A 17,278-nucleotide genomic window follows, 5' to 3' on the forward strand; every position below is an offset into this window, starting at 1 on the left:
GGGTTAATGCCCCTCATCTGCCCTTGGAGCAGATAAACCCCATATGTGTGGCCAAGGCTACCATCCAAGTACAGCTCTCTACACTGGGAGTTCTGATAATCAAGGTGCCCGACTAAGTACCTGGGCCAGGGAAGTGCAGCAGGGTCCCAGTTAACTCACAGACACCAGCGCACCAGCTTTCCCCACGATGTGAACAGAAATTTTCACAGGGACTAAGGAAATACACTCCAGCTACCAACACTATCAATCTAGACCCTCACTTACAATATAGACAATTAAGAATCACGCAGCTTTTGAAGAATCCAACAGCATGAAAGAAAGGCCCTAAACTAAATAAATAGAAGAATCAATCCCTGAGATAACAGGTATTAGGGGAAAGTGAAAAAAATCTTTGACACGAGCATAATTAATATTCTCTGAGAGATTTAAGGGGGAACTCCATCCATAAAAACAACAACAAAACATAAGCTATTAAAGAACAATCAGAATTCTCGATGGCGGGGGAGGCAGGGACACAAACAATTTGACACAATAATTTACCCTACTCTCAAATCAAGAGATGAACTAAAGAACAGAATGGCTGAAGGTGAAGATAAATTAGTGAGCTAAAATAGCATGTGAGGCAGTTTCCCAAAACACTGAGCAAAAAAAGAAAAAAGATGAAAAATGTGACAGAAAAGAGATCTAAAAGTTCCAGGTAGACATATATATATATACCCACACACACACAAGCATATATATATGGGGGGGGGGGCACTATTTAACCCACTACACAGGAACTCTGGAGTGTAAGTTATACCTGAGAGTTGTCATATTCCCCAAAGCAAGGATGCTGAGGATTTCATAGTTCTGAACCCAACAGTCACTGGTAAAGGGCCATCTCAGGCACTACAGCATTCAGGGCAAAGGAGGCTCCAGCGGCCAGAGTGCAGGCCTTTCAAAAGAAGCCAAGGGTGCTGGCTGTTGGGAGCTGTTACAGATTGAACTGTGTCCTCCTAAAATATGTACTGTAAATCCTAACCGCTATACCTGTGGCTATAATCCCATCTGGGAATGGGTTTTCTTGGTTATATGAAGAGGCCGTATCAGTGTATGATGTGTTTTAAGCCAATCACCTTTGAGATATAAAAAGAGCAGATTAGGACAGAAAAGCAAGCAGAGATGGGGAAAGAGAGATGCCAAACCACATGAAGATCACCCAGGAGCAGAAGCTCAAAAGAAACAAGGACCTTCCTCCAGAGCCGACAGAGAGAGTGTTATGGATTAAACTGTGTTCCCTAAAAATGTGGATCAACTTGGCTAGGCCATGATTTCCAGTACTGGGTGGCTGTTCACCATTTTGTGATCTGATGTGATTTTCCAACATGTTGTAAATCCTAATCTCTGACTGTGGTTAATGAGGCAAGATTAGGTTATGTTAAAGAAGCTTAAGGTGGGATGCAATACCCTTACTCGGGTTATAACCCTGATCCAATGTAAGAGGAGTTTCCCTGGGGTGTGGCCTGCATCACCTTTTATGTTAAACCAGACCAAGCCAAACCAAACCTGTTGCCACAGAGTCAATTCCAACTCATAGCAATCCTACGGGACAGAGCAGAACTGTCCTATAGGGTTTCCAAAGCTATAAATCTTTATAGAAGCAGACTGCTACATCTTTCTCCTGCAGAGCAGCTGGTGGGTTTGAACCACCAACCTTTCAGTTAGCAGCTGAGTGCTTAACCACTGTGCCATCAGGGATCCTTATTCTTCTGCCAACACCGTAATTCAAATGTGTCAATTCTTCTTAGGTCTTCCTTTCTCATTGTCCAGCTTTCGCACGCACATGAGGCAACTGAAAATACCATGGCTTGTGTAAGGCGGATCTTAGTACGTTAAGTCAGAACAGTTAGTATGGTTCATATCTAACGTCAGCTGGTCAAATGTTTTTCTTAGCGTATAGTATATAGTGTACCTTTCTAAGCATAAAAACATAAAAGAAACATTCCAGATACACTAAAACATCTTTAACATAATAATACAGTAATAATAACTATTAAACACATCGCAAAGTACGGCCCATTTGTTATTATGAAGCACTGTATGTACCTTCTCCACAGCTGAAGAGATACCAACAGGACAAATGTTACCCAAAATACTCAGAAGATTCTGTTCTGTAAAATCTTAGAGATCAACTAGATACTTTATCGTAGACTCTGAACTAAAAAAATCTACATTGTATCACTGGGCTGCCTGGGTTTTGAACCCTCCTCAGCACAGGCAGGGAGGGTTGGGGGCATGGGTAGGATGGTGATTGGGCCAGATGGATCATCCACGCATCACCTCCTCACCAGACCTGTCAACTTCATGCACCAACTATGAGGCCCCTGACTCGGGGTGCAAGGAAGAAAGTGCTGCTGAGGATATGCTAAGAGTGAGCTGGGGGGTCCAAGGGTTGGAGATAGTATGCTCAGGGAAACCCAAGTCCGAAGTTCTCCATGGATCCCCAGAAAACATATGGACATAGAGAAGTCAGGAATCTAAGATTGCCCCCCGCAACTTCCAGCCATCAAAAGAGGCCAAGAACCTTTGTGATGGCCCTGGGCATGGAGGGCCTGGAGGGATGGGGTAGGGCGGAGCTGGGTAAACGGCAACACAGAGGTCCAGCCGTGTGGCCAGTGTGGCGCATTGACCAGCTGTACTTAGAGAACACATAGAGTGTGGCAGCCATCACCACCTGCAGGCCCACCATGCAGTGCTAGGGGCATGCGGTGGGTGGGGCTGGCCCTTTCAGAGCTCAGAGGGAGGCGGGTACATGTGGGCCTTCCACTCACTGCTGCAGTCAGTGACTGAGCATACTATGTCACAGGGGCCCGTCTGTTGCCAGTGGCCACTCAAGGACCCACTATAGCACCTGCACACACAGGACAAGCACAGCCATTGTGGGAGGTGGGGCAGAACACTGAGTCAATTTTTTCCTGGTAGGTTTTATGGGATTGGTTTGTAACTACAGGTTGTACGAAAGTCAGATGTTTGTAACCCAGGACTGCCTGTAGTTCTTTGTATATTCTGGATACAAATCTCTTATCCATTGTATACATTGCAAATATTTTCTTTTCTTTTCATTTTCTTTAAGGAATCTTTTAATTAAAATTGATGAGAAGGGAAATGGCCAACATGGAGCACCATGCCATCCCTCTGCAGCAAACACCCGAAAAACTAAGTAAAACAGATTCAAACGTTAATCCTGGATCCCTAAGCATCAAGTGAAGGGATAAAGAACTAGATCAAGCATCAAACGGAAGAAGAAACTGAAAAAGAACAGAGAAAGGAGAGCTACCGAGTGGAGATCCCCTGCCAGCTAATGTGGCACAGCTTCGCCATCTTTGAGCACAGCCAGCAATGACCTAGGACAGGGAGTAAGAGAAGGTAACTTCGTGGAGCTCCAAACAGTAGACAGAGTACCCAGTAACCAGAGACACATGCTTTACCACCCCTCACCCTTCTGCCCTGTATGCTGCCTCCGCCACTTCCCAATGGGCCACAATCATTCAGCAGGAGAGACACCAGCTCACTGACACCATGGGTCCACCCTGCCCCCACAGGCCAGCTCCCTCAGCACCATTTTTTTCTCTTTCCCTTACTTCCTTTTCCTTCTCCCTCCCACCCAGCCCCCAACACTACCTCTACCCCTTCCTGATAGGCTGTGCTGTGCCACCTGGCGAGGGAGACATCAACTCACCACCACCTTGGTTCCACCCTGCCCCAAAGGCCTTTTCCCTCAGTGCCATATTTTTTTCTTCTCTCTCTTTCCCTTCCTTCCTTTTCTTCCTCCAGCCCGCCCAGCCCCATGTGCCACATCTGCACCTTCTCAATGGGCTATGCCGTACGGTTTGGCTATAAAGCCACCAGAACATGGACTCCTTGGGCCTACCCCACCCCCACCTGCCGGCTACCGTCGCACTGCCATTTTTTTTCTCTGCTTTTGTTTCCCTTCTTTCTTTTCTTTCTCCCTCCCACCTCGCTCCACACATCACATCCCTTCCCTTCCAATCGGCCCTCAGGTACACCTAGCCCCCACAGGCTGGCTCCTGCCAAGCCACTTTTTTTCTTTTTTCTCTCTTTTCCTTTCTTCCTTTTCTTTCTCACTCCCACCTAGCCCAGTTTGCCACCTCTGTCCCTTCCTGATGGGTAGTGCTGTGCCACACAGCGAGAGAGACACTGGCTTGCTATAACCCCCAGTCTGCCCCACTCGCACCGGCCAGCTCCCTCAGTGTGATTTTTCTTCCTTTCTGCTTTTGATTCTCTTCTTTCTTTTCTTGCTCCCTCCCACCTAGCTCTGCACATCACATCCTCTCCCTTCCAACTGGCCCTTGGGATGCCCCGCACCCACTTGCCAGCCCCCACCACACTGCCAGTTATTTTTATTTTCTTTTCTCCCTTTTCCTTTACCTTCTTCCTCAGACCTAGCCCCATACACCACCTCCCACCCATGCAGCCAGACCCCACCACACTGCAGTGGCTGGAGAGCCACTGGCCTGTCACTGTCCCAGGTTCACCCCACCCCAAACACCCTGCCACTTATTTTATTTTTTCGTTTTCTTTTCTTCTTTTACTTTCTTTCTTTTATTTTAACCTCCCACCTAGTATACCACCTCCCCGCCTTTCCCATTGGCCCCCTTGTACGCTACCTCCCCTCCTTTACCATTGGCCCCCAGGACCACTTAGCCACCACCCTCTGGCTACTTTTAAAAAAAATATTTCTCTCTTTTCTTTTCTTTCTTCCTACCCCCCACCTACCCTTGTATGCCAACCTCCCTTCCCACAAGCACCCAAAGTGCCACAGAGCTAAAGCACCCCTGATGCTCAAACCAGCCATCACACTGGGCCTACACTACCCCTCGCCCCCGCCACTTTACCAGCTGATGAACAGTGGGAATGAGCCTGTATGACTCCCCATCTGACACACCCACCAATCTGGAAAGGGGTGGGGAAAGCTCCCACACTGCTGGACCAATATCAAGAGACAAACAGCACCCATCTAGTCTGCCCTCAGCCACCTCACCAAACCAGTGTACAGCAAAGCAGGCTGACCCTGCTTGTTGCTGTCCTGCCCACCTGGACAACGTGGTGAGAAATACTGCGGCCAGAGATGAGCAAGCAGCAAAACATGCCTGGCCCACTCACCATGACATATCAAAACAAAACAAAAAAGCAGGACAAAACAAATGAAAATATAATCAATCAATAAAGAAAATAATACCTTAATGTCTCAGAGTTGGCAGACAATAATCAAAACATACAAAAAAGCAGGACAACATGGTGCCAGCAAATGACCAAAATAAAGAATCAGCTAACCTTCTGGTAGAAGAAAAGGTAGTGGAACTACCTAATATGGAATTAAAAACTAATATTCAGGACTCTCCAAGAGATAAGGAAAGAGATCAAGGAATACACAGACAAAACTAATGAAATTATAGCTAAATCAAGGAAAACACAGACAAAGCAATAGAAGAATTCAGGAAAATAATACAAGAACAAAATGCCAAAGTAAATAAATAATTAGAAATCATACAAAAACAGCAACTAGAAATCCACAACATGAACAACAAAATTTCTGAAACAGACAACTCAATAGAAAGTTTTAGGAGCAAATTTGAAACAATGGAAGACAGAATTGGCGAGATTGAAGACAAACCAGTGGATGCCATTTTGTTTGAGGAAAAATCAGAGAAAAGAATGAACAAAATGGAGAAACCTAAGAATTATCTGAGACACAATCAAGAGCAAAAATTTGTGTGTGACTGGAGTTCCAGAATTGGAGGAGAAAACGGAAAACACAGAGAAGGTTGGTGAAGATTTGCTGGCAGAAAACTTCCCAAATATCATAAAAGATGAAAAGCTGACAATCCAAGAAGCTCAATGAACCCCATATAGGATAGACCTTAAAAGAAAGTCACCAAGACACATCATAATCACACTTGCCAAAACCAAAGACAAAGAAAAAAATCCTGAGAGCAGTTCAAGAAAAAGGAAAAGTCACTTACAAAGGGGAAACAATAAGACTAAGTTCTGATTACTTGGCAGAAATTATGTAAGCAAGACAGTAGTGGGATGACATATATAAAACTTTGAAAGAAAAAAAAACAAAACTGCCAAACAAGAATAATACATCCTACAAAACTCTCTCTCAAGTACAATGGCAAAATCAGGACATTTCCAGATAAACAGAAATTAAGGGAATTCATAAAAACCAAACCAAACTTACAAGCAAAATTACAGGAAGTCCTCCGATTAGAGAACGAACAACATCTGACAACAATCGGAGTCTAGAACACAGGAAAGCATCCACCAGATACCAACCTAGATAAAGAATTCTCAAAAATAAAACAATGATAAAAGACTTAAAACAGGGAAACAGAGATGCCAATAGGTAAATGACGACAATGTCAAAACAATAAAAGTGGGAATAAATGGTATAAATATAGGACTTTGCCAATGGAGAGGAAGTCAAGGTGATATCAAGTAATAAAAGACTGGTTCATACTTAGGAAGATAAAGGTAAATTTCAAGGCAACCACAAAGTTAATAAACCTACTCATCAGAATAAAAAAGAAAAAAAACATAAAGATGTCAGTAAACACAAAATCTACAATAACAAAAAAAAGAAAAGACAATCCACAAGCAAAAGAAACTCAGCACAGGAGAGTAGAGGAACAAAGAAAACGTCAGCACCACAAAAAAACGCACAACAATATGAAAGCAATAAACCCATACCTATTGATAATCACACTGAATGTAAACGCTTTAAATGCACCCATCGACAGAGGGTGGCAGAATGGATTAAAAACACATCAACGTGCTGTCTACAAGAGACACACCTTAGACACAAAGACATAAGTTTATTAAAAATCAAAGGACGGAAAAAATATATCAAGCAAACAGTAACCATAAAAGGGCAAGAGTGGCAATACCAATCTCAGATAAAATAGACTTAATGGAAAATCAACAATAAAAGACAAGGAAGGACATTATATAATGATTAAAGGGACAATCCACCAAGAAGACATAACCTTAATAAATATCTATGCAGCCAACAACAGGGCCCCAAAACACATAAAACAAACTCTAACAGCACTGAAAAGAGAAATAGTTCCACAATAATAGTAGAAGACTTCAACACACCACTCTCAGTAAAGGACAGAATATCTAGAAAGAAACTCAACAGAGATACAGAAAATTTAAAGGCCAAAATCAAACACCTGGACCTCACAGACATATATAGACCATTCCACCCAACAGCAGCAAAATATACATTCTTTTCCAATGCAAATGGAACATTCTCCAGAACAGACCATATTTTAGGCCACAAAACAACCCTCAGTAAAATCTAAAACGTCAAAATAATACAAAGCATTCTCTCTGATCACAATGCCATAAAAGCAGAAAGCAGTAACAGGAAGAGCAAGGATAAAAAATCAAGTACATGGAAACTGAATAACACCTTGCTTAAAAACAATGAGGAAATAGAAGAAATCAAACATGGAATCAAAAAATTCCTAGAATCAAATGCGAATGAAAACATCATACCAAATCTTTGGGACACAGCAAAGGCAGTGCTCAGAGGTCAATTTATAGCAATGAACACAGACATCAAAAAAGAAAAATGGGCCAAAATCAAAACGTTATCCCGACAACTGAAACAAATGGAAAGAGAACAGCAAAAGAAGCAGACAACCACCAGAAGAAAGGAAATAATAAAAATTAGAGGAGAAATAAATGAAATAGAGAACAGAAAAACAATAGAAAGAATCAACAAGACCAAAAGTTGGTTTTTGAAAAAATCAACAAAATCAACAAACCACTGGCCAAACTGACAAAACAAAAACAGGAGCGGAAGCAAATAACCAAAATAAGAAACAAGATGGGGGACATTACAACAGACCCAGCTGAGATAAAAAGGTAATACTATGAAAATTGTACTCTAGCAAATTTGAGAAGCTAGAGGAAATGGACAAATTTCTAGAAACACAATACCTACCTAAACTAACACAAACTGAGATAGAAAATCTGAACAGACTCATAACAAGGGAAGAGACTGAAGACTTTAAAAAAAAAAACTCCCAACAAAAAAAAGCTCTGGCCTGGATGGCTTCACTAGAGAATTCTGTCAAACATTCAGAGAAGAGTTCACACCAGTATCACTCAACTATGTCAGAGCGCAGAGAAGGAATACTCTAGAATTCACTCTGTGAAGCCAGCATAATCCTGATATCAAAGCCAAGCAAAGACAACACAATGAAAGAAAATTAAGACCAATATATCTCATTAATATAGATGCAAACATTCTCAACAAAATTCTAGCCAATAGAATTCAGCATCTTATCAAAATAAATAACACACCACGAGGAAGGGGGACTCATACCAGGTATGCAAGGATGGTTCAACATTGGAAAATCAATAGATGTAATCCACCACATGAATAAAACAGAAGAATCACATGATCATCTCAATCGATGCAGAAAAGGTATTTGATAAAGTTCAACACCCATTCCTGATAAAAACTCTCAGCAAAATAGGAATAGAAGAGAAATTCTCAACATAATAAAGGGCATCTATACAAAACCAACAGCTAACATCACTCTGAATGGAGACAGGCTGAAAACATTCCCTCCAAGAACAGTAACAAAACAAGGATGCCCTTTATTACCACTTCTATTTAACATTGTGCTGGAAGTCCTAGCTAGAGCAGTAAGGCAAGAAAAAGAAATAAAGGGCATCTAAATTGGAAAAGAAGAAGTAAAACTATCCCTATTTGCAGATGATATGATACTATACTCAGAGAACCCCCAAAGATTCCACAAGAAAACTACTGGAATTAATAGATTCAGCAGAAGAGCAGGATACAAGATCAACATACAAAAATCAGTTGGATTCCTATACAGCAACAAGAGAATTTTGAAAAGGAAATCAAGAAAACAATACTATTTACAATCGTCCCTAAAAAAATAAAATCCTTAGAAATAAATCTGATCAGGGATGTAAAAGAAATATACAAAGAAAACTACAAAACACTACTGCAAGAAATCAAGAGACCTACATAAATGGAAAAATATACCATGCTCACGGATAGGAAGACTCAACATTGTGAAAACGTCAGTTCTACCCAAAGCAATCTACAGATACAATGCAATCCTGATCCAAATACAAACAGTATTCTCTTATGAGATGGAAAAACTAACCACTAACTTTATATGGATAGGAAAGAGGCCCTAGATACTTGGCAGCTACCCAAAAGGTTGGCAGTTCGAATCCACCAGCTGCTCCTTGGAAACCCTATGGGGTAGTTCCCCTCTGTCCTATAGAGTCACTATGAGTCGAAATCAACTCGATGGCAACAGGTTTTTTTTTTGTTGTTGTTTCTTTGTTCATACAGCCACAGTAGTCAAAACAGCCTGGTACTGGTACAATGACAGATACATAAACCAATGGAACAGAAGTGAGAACCCAGGCATAAATCCATCCAACTATGGTCAGTTGATCTTTGCCAAAGGTCCAAAGTCCATTAAATGGGGACAAGACAATCTCTTTAAGAAATGATGCTGGCATAACTGGATGTCCATCTGTAAAAAAATGAAACAGGACCCATTCCTCACCCTATACACAAAAACTAATTCAAAATGGATCAAAGACCTAAACATAAAACCTAGAACTACAACAATTATGGAAGAAAAAATAGAGACAGCACTAGGTGTCCTAATATGAGGCATAAATAGGATACAAACCACAACTAACGATGCACAAGCACCAGAAGATAAACTAGATAACTAGGAGCTCCTAAAAATTAAACACATATGCTCATCAAAAGACTTCACCAATGGAGTAAAAAGAGAATTGACAGACTGGGAAAAAATTTTTGACTATGACATATCTGACAAGGATCTAATCTCTAAAATCTACAAGATACAGCAACACCACTACAACAAAAAGACGAATAATCTAATTAAAAAATGGGCAAAGGATACGAACACACACTTCACCAAGGAAGACATTCAGGTGGCTAACAGACACATAAGGAAATGCTCACAATCATTAGCCATTAGAGAAATGCAAATCAAAACTACACTGAGAGATACCAACTCACCCCAACATTACTGGCACTAAAAAAAAAAGAGAAAATAACAAGTGTTGGAGAGGTTGTGGGGGGATTGGAACTCTTATGCACTGCTGGTGGGAATGTAAAACGGTACAACCATTTTGGAAAATGATATGGCACTTCCTTAAAAAGCTAGAAATAGAAACACCTTACAATCCGGCAATCCCACTCCTAGGAATACATCCTACAGAAATAACAGCCATCACACGAATAGACATATGCACACCCATGTTCACTGTAGCATTATTCACAATAGCAAAAAGATGGAAACAACCTAAGTGCCCATCAACAGATGAATGGATAAACAAATTATGGTACATACACACAATGGAATACTATGCAGTGATAAAGAACAATGAAGAATCCTTGAAACATCTCACAACATGGATGAATCTGGAGGGCATTATGCTGAGTGAAAGCAGTCAATCACAAAGGACAAATACTGTATGAGACCACTACTATAAAAACTCAAGAAAAGGTTTACACACAGAAAGAAACAATCTTTGATGGTTATGAAGGAGGGGAGGGTTAGTGAGCGGAAATAATTAACTAGATAGTGTAACCCGGCCCCATAAACCTCCCAGTGCACCTGCAACAGGGGAACCCCTCCCCGCCCCCATGCACCTGCGTGGCCACCATCTTGCTACCTAATCACATAAAAGCCCTGCCTCCCTATCATTTGGGGAGTCGGATCTGAGAAACTTTCTCCTGGCTCCTTGTTCTGCTCATTGCAAATAAAGTTACTTTCTTTTTCTCAAAGGCCAGTGTCCAGATTATTGGCAGGTCTGAGCACGCTGGACAAAGACCCACTTTTCTGGGTTCGATAAAAATTTTGGCGACCCAGATGGAACATTAGAGGGTCATAGAGACCCTCCATCCAGATCCCGGCTTCCCCTCGACCGTGAGTGGGACCTCCACCGACACTCAGCGCGCACCAAGTCTCTTGTTCAGGAGGACCAGGTGAGTCTCCTAATTGCGACTGAGGCAGCAACCAGCCTGAGGCACTTTTACTTGGAGAATTAGAACTAGCTCAGGTTTGGATGTCCACTAGGTAAGTGCCCCTGAGATTTCTTAAGTGTAAGTGCTTGGAGATTTGTAGTAGGAGGGTATCTGGAGGATTGAAGGTGGGACTAAGACATCCCTATTAAGGAGGATTCAGGCCCCACTAAGCCATCCTTGTTGCTTGTCCTGCTGCCAGTCTCCCTGGCTGATGGCAGATAATGGGAACCCTAGTTTCTGGTTAACCATGGTCCTGGATCTGCTTCTAGTTCTGGTTCCAGTTCTGGTTCTGAGTGTGTATGTGTGAGTGAGATATGGGAAACAAACTTAGTGTCCTGGAGTGTTTCCCTTTAGGCTGTATAATTAAAAATTGGTCCTTTTTTAGTTATGAGCCTATAAAGAAGAAGAAACTAATTTTCTTCTATAACATTGCCTGGCCACAATACCAGTTGGGGGTCTGACAAAAAGTGGCCTGAGAACAGGTCACTGAGCTATCATATTATCTTACAGTTAGATGTGTTTTGCAAAAGAGAGGAAAAGTGGGATGAAATCCCCTATGTACACACCCTTCTGTCTCGCTGGCAAAATAAAAACCTACAAAAACAGTGTAAGCTGATAGCGCAGACTGCAGGGGAAGAGGAGGCAGAGATAGGAAACCCCTGGTCCTTCCAGACTCAGAGAGCGATCCGTACCCCTTCAGCCCTTTGCCTCCGCCTGTCCCCCTCCTCCTTATCCATCTGGAGGTGTAGGACTGGTTCCTGGCCTGATGCCGGCACCTAGAGCCCTGCCAGCCGCAACACTGGTGGCACTCACTGCCTCACCAGTGGTAGCTGCTACCACTTTGGTGGAACCCTCCACCAACCCTCCAGCGAATTGCTTGCCAGTCCCTCATGAGTCAGAAACTCCTGGTCCTGACCCAGGAATTGTCTGCCCAGCACACACCCATAGTAGGGTGCAGTTTGGCCAAGGATTCACTCAAGTCCCCTCAGGGCAATTTTTGCTGAGACAAATGTCTCCTGGACTGGATCACAATGGCCAGACTAGGTTTGTCTGGGTCCACATACCATTCTCCACCTCTGACCTGTGCAATTGGAAGAACAATCTCCCAGCATACAGAGATGACCCAAAATACACCGAAGCTCTGTTTGTGTCCCTTTTTCCTACACATCACCCTAATTGGGCTGATTGTCAGTCACTCCTAAATATTCTTTTAACTCCAGAAGGGCAGGGGATGGTCTTAGAAAAGGCACACCATGAGGCTGACAGGCTACACAATCTCAACCCTCAGAACAATATTAGGCTCCCAGCTGCCCAAGCTATATCTGCCATTGAGCCAAACTGGGACCGGAATCACAGGCTAGGGGCAGGGCAGCTAGAACATTACCAAAACTGTCTAATAGTATGTTTGCAACAAGGGGTCCCAAAACAAAAGAGCCTTAGAAAAGTTCAGGATGTGCAGCAAGGCTGCCAAGAAAATCCCTCCAGTTTTCTAGAACGGGTGTACAAGGCCTACCGACTGTTTACTAATATAAAACCTGAGGACCCAGAGAATGCTAGGTTAATAAATATCACTTTTATCAGCCAGAGCGCCCCAGACATCAGGGGAAAACCTCAAGTTAGAAGGAGGTTTGGGAATGAATACGTCACAACTTGTTGAGATTGACTTTAAGGTCTTCAATAATCGAGACCAAGTACAGGAGAAGAAGGCAAATTAGAAGATGAAACAACAAGCTACATTCTGGCAGTGGCTCACCACTCAGACAAGACTTGCATGGAATAATCCACAGGGTAAGTTCCCGTGAGCACTAGAAGGGTGAGTGGCCACCAAGCCCCCTCAAAAGCTAGGCTCCAACAGTATGCCTACTGCAAACAAGAAAGCCACTGGAAACAGGAGTGTCCCTCATGGCTGGCCAAACCTGAGCAGGAACCTAAGAAAAAACCATAACACAACTTCTGCTGTCAGCTGAAGAATCAGACTGATGGGACCCAGGGGCTTCTCTACAATCGGCTTATCCAATCTCCATCTCTCTCAAGGAGCCCCAGGTTACAATGACTGTGGACGGACAACGTACTGAACTTTGTAGGTGGACATGGGCGCAACCTACTCAGTTTTAAACACCCTATGTGATGGTTAAGATTGTGTGTCAACTTGGCTGGGCCACGATTCTCAGTGTTTATACGTGGTCACTCCTGTGATGGAATCTGCTATGAGTAGCCAATAAGTTGAAATGGAGTTTCCTTGGGGGTGTGGCCAGCATCCAAATACAAGCAGACTCTCTGGCTTTTTGCTCACTCTGGATCCTGCAGTTGCCTCCTGTTCATCTGACCTCCGGTTCTTGGGACTTGAGCTATCAGCTTATCTGCCTATCTTGGGATATGTCGATCTTCACAGCCTGTGAGCATGAGCCCTGCTATCCAACCTGCCGACCTTGGGTTCACTAGCCCCTGTGGCTATGTGAATCGAGAGAAGCCTCTATCCTGATTTGAGAACGTTGGATTTGGGACGTTCCAGCCTCTACAATCGTGCGAGCCGTTTAATTGATGTAAATCTGTCTCTCTATATGCTTATACCCTTCACTGGTTTTGCTTTTCTAGAGATTCTAGCCTAAGACACCCTGTCTTAGTCAACTAGTACTGCTCTAACAGAAACACCACAAGTGGATGGCTTTAACAAAGAGAAATTCATCTTTTCAGGGTAAAGTAGGCTAAAAGTCCAAATTCAGGGCATCAGCTCCAGGGGAAGCCTTTCTCTCTCTGTTGGCATTCTCGTCAATGTTTCCCCAGACTAGGAGCTTCTCTGCACAGGGACCCCAGGTCCAAAGGACGCGCTCTGCTACCAGCACTGCTTTCTTGGTGGTATGTGGTCCTTAAGTCTCTCCGCTCACCTCTCTCTTTTATATCTCAAGAGACTGCGTGAGGACACAATCCAATCTTGTAGATTGAGTCCTGCCTTACTAACACAACTGTCGCCCATCTTCCATCATTAATATCATAGAGGCAGGATTTACAACATACAGGAAAATCACACAATACCAGAAATCATGGCCCAGCCAAACTGATACACACATTTTGGGGGGGATATAATTCAATCTATGACATTCCACCCTTTGGCCCCCCCAAAATCACATCCTTGCAACATGAAAAACATATTCACCCCATCATATCATAGCAAAAGTCTTAACTCCAAGTCCAAAATCCAAAAATTCCTATTCATCTGTGAAATCTAGAATACAAGTTATCTGCTTCCAAAGGTACAAGGGCAGAACAGGTGCAAGCTAGACATTTCCATTACAAATGGGAGAAACTGGAGGAAAAGAAAGGGTAACAGGCACCAAGCAAGTCAGCAGAACACATTATATTAGCCCTCAAGGCTTTGAAAATAATCGTCTATTCTCTGAGACAATTTACACAATGGCCCTACCCTCCAGACTGTAGGCATTGGCCACACTCTCCAGATTCTGAGTGGAAGCCCCTCAGCCCTGGGCTTCAGCTCCACCTTCCAGGCTCACTGGGATAGCAACTCTGCTCCCTCGGCTTTAGGCACACTATTCTCCTAGTCCATCTGAGTGGCAACTCCACCTTTAGAAACAACAGAACTGGTGGCTCCACCCTTTGAAACCCCTGCGGTCATGGCCGTACCTTTTGAGACTGAGGCAGCTCGGCTTCTTGTGTTCCTTGTCTCTTCAGCTTCTGCTTCCTGCGGTCTCTCAGCCCGTGGGCCTCACACCCACATCTGCCCTGTTGGGGCAAGTGTTCCAAAGCTCTATAGCTCCACCGATAAGTGCCTGGAGGCACCCCACTCTGCCAGGAAGCCTCCTGCACACAGGCACTCAGCTCTCTCGCTCCGTGGGTCGGCTCCAGTGCTGTCCGGCACTGGTCTCCTGGTTCTGCTGCTGCTGGTTCTCTGCTGCTGCTGCTTCTCTGCTGCTGAAGGTTCTCTGCTGCTGCTGGTCCTCTGCCGCTGACACTCCTCTATTCATTCACAGTTTCAAAACCACTTCCACATTTTAGGTATCTGTTAGAGCAGCACCCCACTCCTGGCACCAAATTCTTTCTTAGTCATCTAGCACTGCTCTAACAGAAACACCACAAGTGGATGGCCTTAACAAAAAGAAATTTATTTCTTCCCAGTAAAGTAGGCTAAAAGTCCAAATTCATGGCATCAGCTCCAGGGGAAGCCTTTCTCTCTGTCGGCCTTCTCATCAATGTTTCCCCAGACTAGGAGCTTTGCGCAGGGACCCCGGGTCCTAAGGACGCACTCTACTGCCAGCACTGCTTTCTTGGTGGTGTGAGGTCCCCATGTCTCTCTGCTCGCCTCTCTCTTTTATATATCAAGAGATTGCCTCAGGTCACAATCCAATCTTGTAGACTGAGTCCTATCTTACCAACACAACTGTTGCCCATCTTCCCTCATTAACATCATAGAGGCAGGATTTACAACATATAGGAAAATCACACAATACCGGGAATCATGGCCCAGCCAAATTGACACGCACATTTTTGGAGGGACATAATTCAATCCACGACAAACCCTAAAAGGCCTACTTTCTAAAAAAAACACAACCATTACCGGGGTATTTGGAAAACCTGCCAGTAAACCATTCCTTCAACCTATGGACTGTCAAGTTGGAGGTCAAAAATTGACTTACAGCTTCTTGTATGTGCCTGAATGTCCTATTCTCCTTTTGGGGAGAAATGTCTTCACCAAGCTAAAGGCTCAAGTCACCTTTTCAGCAGATTATCTCCAAGTAGGAGTGGAACTGGATAAGGCCTGTGCTCTACAGGAAGGCCTTTTGTAGACAGTTGCCCCTACAGAGTCTCCACTCCTACCCTAGCACCTCCAGGACCAAGTCAATCCCCAGATTTGGGCCACCAGAATCCCTGGTAAGGCAAAGATGGTGACCCCAGTCCAGGTAAAGCTTAAACCAAACCACACTGTCCCATATCTCAAGCAGTACCTGTCATGGATTGAACTGTGTCCCCCAAAAAATGTGTGTAACAATTTGGCTAGGCCATGTTTCTCAGAATTGTGTGGTTGTCCTCCATTTTGTGACTGTAATTTTATGTTAAAGAGGATTAGAGTGGAATTGTGACACCACCCTTACTCAGGTCACATCCCTGATCCACTGTAAAGGGGGTTTCCCAGGGGTGTGGCTACACCACTTTTTATTGGGGTCCCTGTACCAAGAAGCTCCTAGTCCCGGAGAACACTGATGAGAAGGCAGAGAGAGAGAGAAAGCCTTCCCTGGAGCTGACACCCTGAATTTGGACTTTTAGCCTACTTTAACTGTGAGGAAATAAACTTCTCTTTGTTAAAACCATCCACTTGTGGTATTTCTGTTACAGCAGCACTAGATGACTAAGACAGTACCCTTTGAAGCAAGAGACTAAACTAGGATTGCAGTCTCTGATCAAAATCTTTTTGGCACATAGGCTTATTTGTCCCTGCAAATTCACTTACAACAACAGCCATATTCTGCCAGTAGTAATGCCAGATGCTACGGAGTATAGATTTGTGCAGGACTCATGGGCAGTAAATCAGATAACAGAGGACATTCACCCAGTGGTATCCAATCCATACACTCTACTGACATCCTTCCAGGGGACTGCCCATGGTTTACAGTTTCAGACTTAAAGGATGCCTTTCACTGTGTCCCTCTGGAGGAAAAGTCCCAAGAGATATTTGTCTTTGAGTTGGAGGATCCCACCTCAGGAACTAAGACTCAATACTGCTAGACTGTTTTACCTCAAGCGTTCAAGACTAGCCCCACTCTCTTTGGGGAGGTACTATACAGAGACCTCCAGGACTTGCACCTCAAGGAGAGCACAGTCCTCCAGTATGTAGATGACAGTCTGGTTGCTAGTTCCACCAAGGACCTCTGTGACAAAGGTACAATTACAAAACTGAAAGTTCTAGGAGACCAAGGATACAAGGTTTCATAGAAAAAGTCTCAGATCTCTGCCCCTAAAGTAAAATACCTAGGATTCAAAACATCTCAAGGAAAAAGAGAGCTGTTACTTGACTGAAAAGAGGCAATTTCCCAGGTGGCCTCCTCAACCACTAGGAGAGGGCTGCGAGAGTTCCTTGGGATAGTAGGGTTTTGTAGAATCTGAATCCTTAATTTTGGACTCATCACAAAACCCCTA

At 43.7% G+C, this 17,278-nt stretch overlaps 1 protein-coding gene across 3 annotated transcripts in view; it reads right to left on the reverse strand.

Moving 5' to 3' along the window:
* ACAD11 (acyl-CoA dehydrogenase family member 11) overlaps positions 1–17,278 on the reverse strand; it is a 125,116-nt gene that overhangs the window by 98,344 nt on the left and 9,494 nt on the right. The window lies entirely within an intron of this gene.

The sequence above is a fragment of the Trichechus manatus genome, unplaced genomic scaffold, assembly GCF_000243295.1.
Source record: "Trichechus manatus latirostris isolate Lorelei unplaced genomic scaffold, TriManLat1.0 scaffold00084, whole genome shotgun sequence".
Classification (NCBI taxonomy): Eukaryota; Metazoa; Chordata; class Mammalia; order Sirenia; family Trichechidae; genus Trichechus; species Trichechus manatus.